The following is a 10,756-nucleotide window of genomic DNA, read 5'->3' on the forward strand; positions in this document are numbered from 1 at the left end:
GCCGCGATGCCGGTCGAGTAATCAATTCGAATTTCAATCTCGCGTACTACCTTTTTTGCGTGAGCGACCGCATTGCTCGAACTCGTAAAATATAAAATAAACGTAAAATATTCGCGAAAGATGATTTATCCTGTCGAGAATCCTCTCTTCTCGAGCCTATCTCCATTCTATTATAATATATATAAATGTATACTATATAGCTGCGTCATCAAAATCATCGATCTACACGTGTAACGCGTTTACATATGGGCACGCATATACGTATATTCGAAGAAGCGCAGCGCGACTACGAAAAGGGAGAGAAAGAGATAGAGAATGAGAACCATAATAAATTACCTATAAATCAAAAAGGGAGTAAAAGGATAGCGCCGAGAAGCGGCAGCCGCGGCGAGTTACGGTTTCGCGTTAAATATGAAATACTGCGAGCCCGGCCCCCGTAGTATATTATATGCACATATACGTGCATATACACGATATTAAGTAGCTGCTTAACATATTTTAATTGCCGGATTAAAATTTAAAAGATCGCGAGGCGGCATTTGTGCACTCCCGGTTAATAGTTGCCTCTTCATAAAAAAAATCTGAAGCCTTATGACAAAGGAAGGATTGTTTACGGCACGTATAAAACGCTCAAACTCTATTTTACTATATACAGCACAAAAACAGAAGTCCAAAGCTTTGTGCATTTACGTCAAGATAAGCGTGCAAAATTTTCGTTTCAGCTATTCTTTCTAAAGAATTACATGAAGGATAATAAATAGCGCTATCGATTAGACAGGGATTATCTAGTCAATATCGACTGTATTAATGAGAGACGGAGGCAGAGAAAGAGAAAGGGTCGGCGGGATGATTTTCCCAAGTGTGGACACGGAATGATATATCGCCGGCGAGTATAATGCGTGTGAATAACGATAAACGATATTTTCGTCGATATTTACGGCTCTGGCCCCGGTCGACATTAGAAAAACCCCCGCCGAAATCGTAACGAGTTTCAAAGGTAAGGCGAGGATCTCCTAGCCGAGGGCTCTCCGACGGTTCCGACATGAAGGCCGCGCGCTCGCCCATTAAAAAGACCTTATTAATATTGTAATTCCCCTTTAATACGCGTAAATCTAGGATCAAGACAAGGCCACCTCGGAGACTGTTTTATGGCTGCTTAGGTTTTATAGATCTCTCTCTCTCTCTCTCTTCTGTTCTGTGAGATATGATACTCCGCATCCCGAAGCTCGCTGGGTCTCGTCAGTCGGCGAGGCTATGCCGCGCGGTCTAAGTAATTGGCGAACGGTTACTTACATTAGATCGTCGCTTTCGCGCGACTCGTCCATTTTTTTCACGAGTGCACTATACAAAAGATATCGATCGCTCGTTTAGAGAGATTGCTTCGCATGATACGAGACATGCGAGATGGTGGATGCATAAAAAAATTAATTGAAACATACTCGACAAGGTGTACCTGTATATAAAAACGCGTTAATTTTTTGTAAGAATCACATCTCACAGAAAGAGAAATCCCGATCTCGAGACGGTCGCTCGCTCGGTCGGGGAGGCACAAAAGTCGGCGCGCATACGAGAGCCAATTGTTAAGTAGGCGCTAATTATCGTCGTCCGAGATAATAATCGTATCAGAGGAAAGTGGGGGTGACGGGTGTCGGGGGGGAAGTTGCGTGCCGCGCGCTGTGAATCGAAACTACCGATCATGCTCCCAAATAGTGACCGGCCGCGGTCAGCTTTCGTCCGTATAGGCATGCGCGCGCGTAACCGAAACGAGACGCGTATTCACGCATACGCACGATATACGTACACACGTGTAGCAGGTATAGGTAGACAGGCGAGCGGGCAGGCAGGCGGGCGGGCGAACGGGGCACACACGCGAGCACCATTCCGATCGCGTTGATGGCCCGGTCTCGCGTAAAGGAGATAAATCGACCGTGCCATTCAAAGTCCGCGGCTGCCCCGGCCGGGCCTCTCCTCGGCCGCGCATCCGAGCCGTCGAACACACATCGACGGCTCCGAGAGGCGATCCCGAGACGCGAGCGTCTCTACACGCGTATCGTTTCCGACGATGTGGCCCAAGAAGAGAACCGAATCGCGCGCATACCTTTATTATCGGTAACACAAAGGGCTCGGGGGGAGAAGAAGGGTTCGGTGTGAGCGACGCCGCTGCCGCCGCGAAGTCGGTCCTCTGATGGCCGCTGGTATGACGAGGTAAATTATTTATTCACCGGCGACTGCACGGGTGAATAATGGTTCCCACCTTCGGCGCGAACGGCACCGCGAGAGAGCCCGCGTTATTGATCACCGAAATATCAAGAGTAGGCGTATCCATCATCCGTGCAGGTCTGTTCGATGGACGCTCGTGTCGAAACGTTACATACTCTCGCGAGTTAACCCGCGAGAGTGCCAGCGCGGCAGGGGGAGGGGGAGAGGGAGGGAGAGAGAGAGAGAGAGAGAGAGAGCCGCTTCATGTGGAGAGAATGCCCGGTCGAGAGAATACGTCCGTATATAGATGCACGTAGGTGCCTATACACATGTATGCGTACCGACAATAAAATCGATTTTTCACACGGGGCCGTTTATCATGCGGCCGCGATAATGGGGCGTGCACGGAGATACGGGATAAATATTTCGAAGTAAATAATCGTTAGCTCTATGGTATCGGAGTGTCGAGGGGGGCATTAATAACATCGGGTGCCTGTCTTTACCACCGCGCCACATCCGAACGAACCCCCGAGTACGGCTGAGCCGCGCCGTTTTTCGCGCACATGGGGGATCGCTCCTCGCGCTCTTGTATCATCGCGCCGCCGGCCGGACACGACCGTTCGATCACGAGTGTCGTTTAACCACTCGGCGACGATTCTCGAGTTGCGGTCGTTTGCAAAATTGCCGCCGTGTCGATTCGGCGGCGAACAATGACAGCCGCGACGAGGAGCTCCGCGCGCGCTATACAGGATTCGCGAGAATATATTCTACATCTCGAGGAGAGCAGCGGGATGCTGATTGCGGCTCGATCGCGCGGGACAAATGGAGACCTAACGCGTCGAGAAGGATTGCCCCATCTGGAATTTCCGTATCTAGAAAATTAATTTTTACAACAATTAGGAAACCGCGCGTTTTGCGTGTCAGAGACCGTGGTTTGGATCTCGCGATTCCCACTTTGGAAGACACTTCCCCGAACTAACTGTCCAAATACGAGCTCGTTAAACTGCCGTGATCCGTGACGGGATCAATGGACGGGATTGCAACGGAGTAAGATTAATTATCGTTGAAAATTGTCTTCTCGACCCGACGGCTGTCGACGCGATCACTCCGGAACGCCGTGCCTCCCGAACGAGAGGAAAAAAAAGAGAAAAAGAGAGAGAGAGAGAGAGAGAGAGAGAGAGAGAGAGAGAGAGAGATAAGCAGCCGTTCCTGCAACGATGCCCGTGACAAATCTACGGCGATTAATCTCAGTTGAATACCTTTCCGTGTTGTACGTACCAGCCAGCCAGCCAGCCGAGCACGAGGCGGTTCGGTCGCGTTTATTGCTCGGCCGCGGTAGACAGTGACCGTTTACAAGGTGTAACTATGTGCGGCCAGGTGGTCGATCGTCGAAGCCCCGAACGAAAATCGACCCCGTCAGGAATGACCCCCAGCTGAGAATTCCCCGGAGCTCCTTATTTTTATTTCTCACCTCCTACAGCGTTACCTCTTCATCCTCGCTCCTCTCTCTATATCTCGCCTCTCGCGCGCCTCGATCTCGAGAGCTTACCGGCCCGAAATGAGCTCCGTGCCTCCGGTCTGCGGGTCCGGCGGCTCGCCTCGATAATTACGTGATCGATACGTTAAATACCCCGCGGGCCGATTATGTAAATAAACAGACGTGCGTAGCTAATTGGGTAACGCGCGCGCGCGCGTGCGCGCGTAGGGGAGGCGCGAGATAGAGAGCGAACAGGTGAGAATAATGCCAATTTTTTACAGACAGATACTATAGATCAACCGAAATTTCTGTCGTCAAAGTGTGAATTGGAGAATTTATAGCGACATATGTATAGGAGCGAAGAGAGCGGGAATTTTATCTTTGCCTCCAAAAGGCAAAACAAAAGATGCTCTAGCATTATCTTAATTATCCGATACTCTGGACTTTAATAAGAATAGCAAATGAAGTGCACTATCCGATATATATGATGTTGTTACGGTCACGTTCGTAGGGTGCGTTCGATCGATAGTTCGCTCACGCGCGCGCGCGCGCGGGAAACCGAAAGAGAGAACACACGTTTCGAGTTTAATCTACTAATCTACCAACGTCGGACGCACACAAACGTTAGCCGGCTAAAGAGGATCGGGGGATAAGCGCGCGCGCGCACGAGCGCGCATCTTCGTATAAGGGCGCGAGAGGGATATCCGCGCGAACCTCGGGGCCGCCGCCGGACTCCTCTTGGGGCCCCGCGCGCTTCGGATTCTTATTTCCTCATAAATAATTTTAATGACGCGCCGCGGCAGTTCAGGTATAAGGCCGGGACCTATATGCAGATCCCCATATCCGTAGGCAGACTCCGGTATTGTTATTTATTATGTTCGCCATGGCTCTCTCTCTCCTGTACGGGGTACCCCGCTCCGCGCACACGCGGGAGTGCCCGCCGACCATTTTTCATATCAACGTTTCTCCCTCCGCGCCGGGGGGACGCTGCGCCCTTGCGTCCTGCACGCCCCGCGCGCGCGGTTTGTAGATTTTACACGTGTCGTCGGGATACGTTAGTTTACCTCCGCTTCTGCCAAGCACCGACCACGGCGATAAAGGCTCAGCTCCGAAGAGTCCTGTGAGAGCGCCTGGTAATTCGCGCGAACCCTCCGTGGGGTGACTTCGGCCAAATTCTGATTAACTCAATCGGCGACCGATTCAACCGGTCGAAATGATTGCTCGCAGCAAAATTTCTATAACTGTATACAATCCGTCGTTCTTAATCTGCTTTTCCAAACGGCGAAGTATTAATAACTCCATATCCATGTTAACGAAATACTGCGGGCGTTTTGATAAGTTAATCGGAGTTTGACCTAAGTCAAGTCAGCTACCATACTCAATGTCGGAGAAAAGGACTCTGTCACACGGAAAAAAGAAACTATTTTATACGCGCGAATTAATAATATCAGTGCAGGTACACACAGGTAATACGTATCATTTTTTTTTATTTTGCAAATTAATGTGAGCATCGGTACGAAGTATAACTGCCACGTCTCTCCCTCCTTGATCCCCCGTTTCGCTCGTCGACGTCGCTCTCTTGCCAGACGACAGGCGAGAGAGGGACAGCTCTCATCCGCGGATCGAGATGAGATCGCGGCCAATCAGCGCGACGCGCCGCCGTACCCCTATCACTCTCATCCACACTGCTGACACGCTCGGCGTGTTCAAGTGGGGGAGAGACGCGTGCGAATTGCGACCGCGTGGCACCGCCACCTTCGTGCCCTCTCTCGCTCTCTCCTCTCTCCCAGGAGACGGTGTGGGCCGAACGCGACTGGGCGAATCGCAGCTACAGGGGTTGGATCCCGCCCATTGCGCCCATGCCGCCCATTCGAGGACGACGAGGTCGGGATGACGACGAGAGCGGGAGGGTGAGGGTTTACGATCGCGTGTATACGCCGCGCCGCGCCGCGCGTTCGCTCTACGCCTGTGTGGCGTACAGCATCCCGGTCGGGAGAGCGCGCGCGAGAGACCGGGAGTTACGTTATTATAGCGAGAGGGCCCGGAGCGGACCGCGAACTCTCCCGTAGTTGTATATCATGGTGCTCCTCTCACGCGTCACCGTCGCCGTTGCCGTCGCCGTCACCGTCGCCGTCGCCTCCTCGCATGGCGCTTAACGATCGCCGGCGGTGCTCGCGGAGTTGATATAGCGCTCTCGGTACCTCTCGCGTATAATTCCTTCGCGATCCGTCCGCGATCCCGTGACCGTTCCGTGCGATGTCGCAGAAAAGTCGACGGCAGCCGTGAACGAGGGGGTTTATTATCTGCGCGCCGGTGCATCTCCACGAGTTTCCGGGAAGTCCCTCTTTACGTCGTGCCCCTCGCGGAGATCATGAAGGTACGTACCGCGAGTATATCGCGAGTATCGGTAAACGTAAGGACCAATCGATGCAAAGGGGGAAAAGGTAGAGGATGTTGTAACCACTTATGGTTACAACAATTTGAGTGTAATATATATGTAGCTATTATAAATAATTGAATTAATCACAACAATGACTTACGATCAAACGATCGTTTAACGATCAAATATATTACACAACGTTAATTATCTATGACTGATTTGAAAACGACCCATCGACAAAAACAACTTTCCATTATCAATTCATATTCAATAAAAAAACAAATATCTATAATCTTACTGTAGATATATCATCGTCCACGAATTTAAACAAAAAATTCGTAAACAATAATATGATTTAATCAATTTTGTTGATCATTGTATATAATAGATTGTTTCATCGATATACTCAATGCAGGCGGATTAGATATCGGGAGTTTGAAAAAATATGTTTATTTACTATTATTGATCTTTTCTGAAATATATCTAAAAATGATTTGTTCTGATTTCTTTGAATATTTTAAAAGAACAAATAACCATATTTCGTAAATTTTATACTAGGTACATCAGTTAAAATGTTGAAAAAATTTTCTAATATATTCATTACTTTGAGAAAGAAAAAGTAAGAAGACAGATGAGCCAAAACGCAGCGTTACAGTTTCTATGAATCGCGAAATTTGATGAAGACGATGGACAACTAATATTATTTTGCATCTTTGCGCGCTAATTACTTTTTAAAACAGTCGTATGGATCAAACTAATCTCAGTAATCTAATTTTTATCCGAATCACAACACTGAAACTCAAGTAAAAGACTAAAAAGACTAATATCAATGTTACGATAAAAATTATATTAAAATATTGCAAGAAAATCCGAGCAAACGTAAACTGTTGCAAAATAGGACATTGTGTAAAATTTTAATAAAAAGTTATTGTACAAAATCAATATACCAACAAATTAGATGATTAAGCAATTCAATATCATTTGCTTGTTTTCTTTGTACAAGTAATTGATGTGTTTATAAGAACCGTGGTCATTACAGCGTCTTTTCGTCTCGGACATTGAACTTTCACGATGCCAGGACACCGTTCGTAGACAGCTGAAATAAAGTGAAAGACGCGATGATGAGAATTTGCATGTCATACACTTTGTTTTAGCTGTTTATCATCTCAAGCTTCTTCGAAGCTTCGTGCGTTGACCTCGTGGACCCCGTGAGGATTCGAGAAAACTTAAAGTACTCATCAGAATCTCGTGGCTCGGACGCCAGTCATTATCAACTAATTATCACAGAGTCATATCGTAGGATTCGAAGTCTTATATTGTTAATAAAGTCTTAGATGCTTGCATTCCACGCGATTCTTTGCGACTGTTTGATTTCATGTAAACTTGGCGAATTAATCTCAGACTCTGTATATACGTATCTCGAATTCCGTTGCGTTTTCGCGTCGCGTCGGGAACAGTTATATTAAATTAATGGAAAATCATGCGCGGTACTGGGTACACATGATCCTGATGTGTTGAAGGCATAAAAGAGATTCAAGATCTTTATTTATATTTCCCCCCTTCCCCCCTGCTTCGGATATAAGTCCGTCGCTAACTCGCGCTAACTCACACACCGGTGAATTACGCATCCGGCTGTGGGTAGACGCGCGCATGCACGAGACATACCTACGCGCGAGCGAAACTGTAAATTCGCGTAAGATCACATCGCGCGGGGACAGTCGACGTCCCACGCCGAGGGAGCAGCGCCGTGAGTTGTTGCCCGCGAGTATAGAAGGCGAGATCCTTTCACAGGATCCGCGCGGCGCGTCAGGATTCGCGGCGTGCGCGCGCGTGTGGTCCAGTAAATTGTCGGCGTAAAGCGCGCAAAATGCCGCATCAGCCTGATCCGGAGTTATATGGCTCCGTTTTTTTAAGCGTCTTTCTTTCTTTCTCTCTCTCTCTCTCTCTCCCCCGTTCTTCTGCTGTCGTGATGAACGAAGCGATGCGCGAAGCAACGAATAAGAGACGAGGCGAAAGACACGGAGCGCGAGACGAAGGGGTGGCAGAGAGAAACGCGCGAGACGGCGCGAGTCGCAAGGCACGCCTCGCTCTAGAGCGAATTTATCGTTCAGCCAAAGTCACACACACGCGCGCGCGCATATAATTCAGAATAATTAATATTTTACGTGCACATTCTTTTCGTCAATAGCGCATATAATCTTGGTTTAGTTTAACAATACATAAATTCCAAAATTTGGCAGTCGAATAACGTTTGCTTTGTATAAATTATCGCGCGACACGCGACTCCGCGCGGTCGGGTGGCAATAAATTACCGACGTCTCTGTATGCGCTTCTGGCACAGCGACTCCGCGGACAACGCGATAACGTGATAATCCGCAGCGCTGCTCGGGGAAAAAAAAAATACGCAGCGGGTGCCTCTCGATCGCGTGCCGCGAACGTGCCGCGCGTTCGGAAATTTTATGTGTCTTAAATTTTCTATTTCGCCCGCCCGCTTTATGGTCGCCGCTAATAGCCCGGCGTAAAGAGACTCTCTCGATGACTCTCGGCTTCTGCGCGCTTTCGCAGAATACAATTGGAGCGCCGGGCTTCCATTATTCCGTGTGGCGTCCGTGGGGGATGCACGGCACGGGCGTGAACAACAATGTCACGTAAAGGCACTCGCGCGCGCGTGGGCAGCGTGAAGACCGACCGAGTGGCATCGATGAGTGCACGCACGCACGCACGCACGCGCGCAAACGAGCGAGAACGCCATTGTCACGGCTCTCTTTCGATGCGTCTTTCTGCGGCTACTCCGTCGACGATTCGGCTTCGGGGGGTGCTGCGGCGCGCGGGCAATAAGCGGGTTCGAACTAATCGTGAAACGAATCTCTTCTTTCCCTGGCCGCGTCCCGCGGCCACAATGCCGGTCGCCGGGCCCCAAGATAGACGGCGGCGACGGCGACAATGTGGCGTGCGAAACCAGAAATCGGATGGCAATTTAAATGGATCTCGAGTGGCCGGTCGGGGAGAGACCCCACGTCCCTCCCGCGCTCCCGGACGGATCACGGGATGCCCTAGGTCTATTGTACCTGCAGCATGCCTGCGCGCGCGCGTTTCCACGCGAGGAGCGCTCCTCTTTTACGAAGGCGTGAAAGAGGCTCGTGCCCTCTTCCCTCGCCACCGCCCTTCCGACGCCGCGCCGGCCGCGGCCGTTTTCCAAGAGAGGCCCGCACTCGAGATACACAAAACCCCGCCGCGGAGCATTTATTTCCGATCGCTCTCGTCTCGAGAGACGGGAGGACAGTTCGGCCCTGTGTATAGTCGGCCACTTTGTCAACTTGTCACCTGGGCTCCGTGTAGACGCGAAAAGAACGAGCGTGCATGCAGGGGCGCTCCACTCAAGACAGCTAGATCGGGATCTAGCGTTCCGAGTCTTTCTCACCCCGGGAAGCCCCGGAGTCTCTCGACGTCGCGCAACATTCCGTTCTCCCGGAGCGCGCGCGTTTAACATCGGCTCGGCTCTCTAATCGATGGCAGATAAATAGATCAAGTTCGGTTTTAAGCGAGAAAGGGAGAAAGAGCTGACGAGCCGAGCGTTCGACGACGGAGAGGGAAAACCTCACCCCGTCACCCCGGTAACGATCGGTACGTTCAGAGATACGGTCGTCGAATATTCGGTCGTCCATAATTCTCGCGCCGTCGCGCGCGCACACGTTGTGTATCTATCTTTCTCTCTCTCTCTCTCTCTCTCTCTCTCTCTCTCTCTCTCTCTCTCCCTAATAAATTCCTCTAACGAGAGTCCGTGTGTGCCGGCAAATTCTGTTAGATAGTAACGCAGCTCGCGCATCCAGGCAGTCTACTACAAAGTGTTCGTTTCTAATTAACGGTCGTGTTCATTAGCGACTGAAAACGAATTTGCGTTCCGTGTGTGTGTGTGTGTGTGACAAGATAGGAAACTCCGGGGCCACGTAATTCCGGTTACATCCAATACGCGCGCGCGACAATCGGTTCAAAGATTGCAAACGCTCCATCGTTATACCTTTCTGCATTTCCCAAATATCTATTCGCCCGTGCCGAAGCAATGCGCGACTCTTTTGTCGTTGATTATTATTTGCAAATTTCAAAGTAACTTAATCTACCGTTATTTTTACGTTACGAGTTGACTGAAGTTAAAATCTATATAGTGATTGTAAAAAAGATGGAAGGGAAAAAAAGGAGGCATCGATCGTCGCGCGTCGGTTAACTCCGGTTTTACGGTGCTAGATCGCATTATGATTATTATATGGACGAATGCGCATACCTACTGCGGGAATGGTTTCGCCAGGGAAAGAAGTATCGATTTCAATGGACACAGACCGTGTCCCAGACTGTCACGGAGCCGCAAGGGCCGATGAAGGCGGGAAGCTTGTAGTGGGACCCCTACGGGCCCCCCCGTCGACAGGCTTTCAGCTTTGAAAGTCATACCCAATGGTAGTGTCTATAGTTCGGGAAAAGGGACCTAAACCGAAACCGAAACCACTCGAGTCCCACAAGAATAGGACCTCACGGTATTCTAAACAGAGGCGTGCACGAGAACTCAATACCGGTACGAAATATACAAGTTCACCGTAGGATTCCCTCCCGTCTTCGCGATGGCACCACTCGAGAGAGCTTTCTTCCAGCGAGAATCAATAACATCGTAAAAGCGGGATTACCAGAATAGGTAAATCTTTAGATCCGAT

The sequence above is a fragment of the Wasmannia auropunctata genome, unplaced genomic scaffold, assembly GCF_000956235.1.
Source record: "Wasmannia auropunctata unplaced genomic scaffold, wasmannia.A_1.0 LD336116.1, whole genome shotgun sequence".
Taxonomy (NCBI): domain Eukaryota; kingdom Metazoa; phylum Arthropoda; class Insecta; order Hymenoptera; family Formicidae; genus Wasmannia; species Wasmannia auropunctata.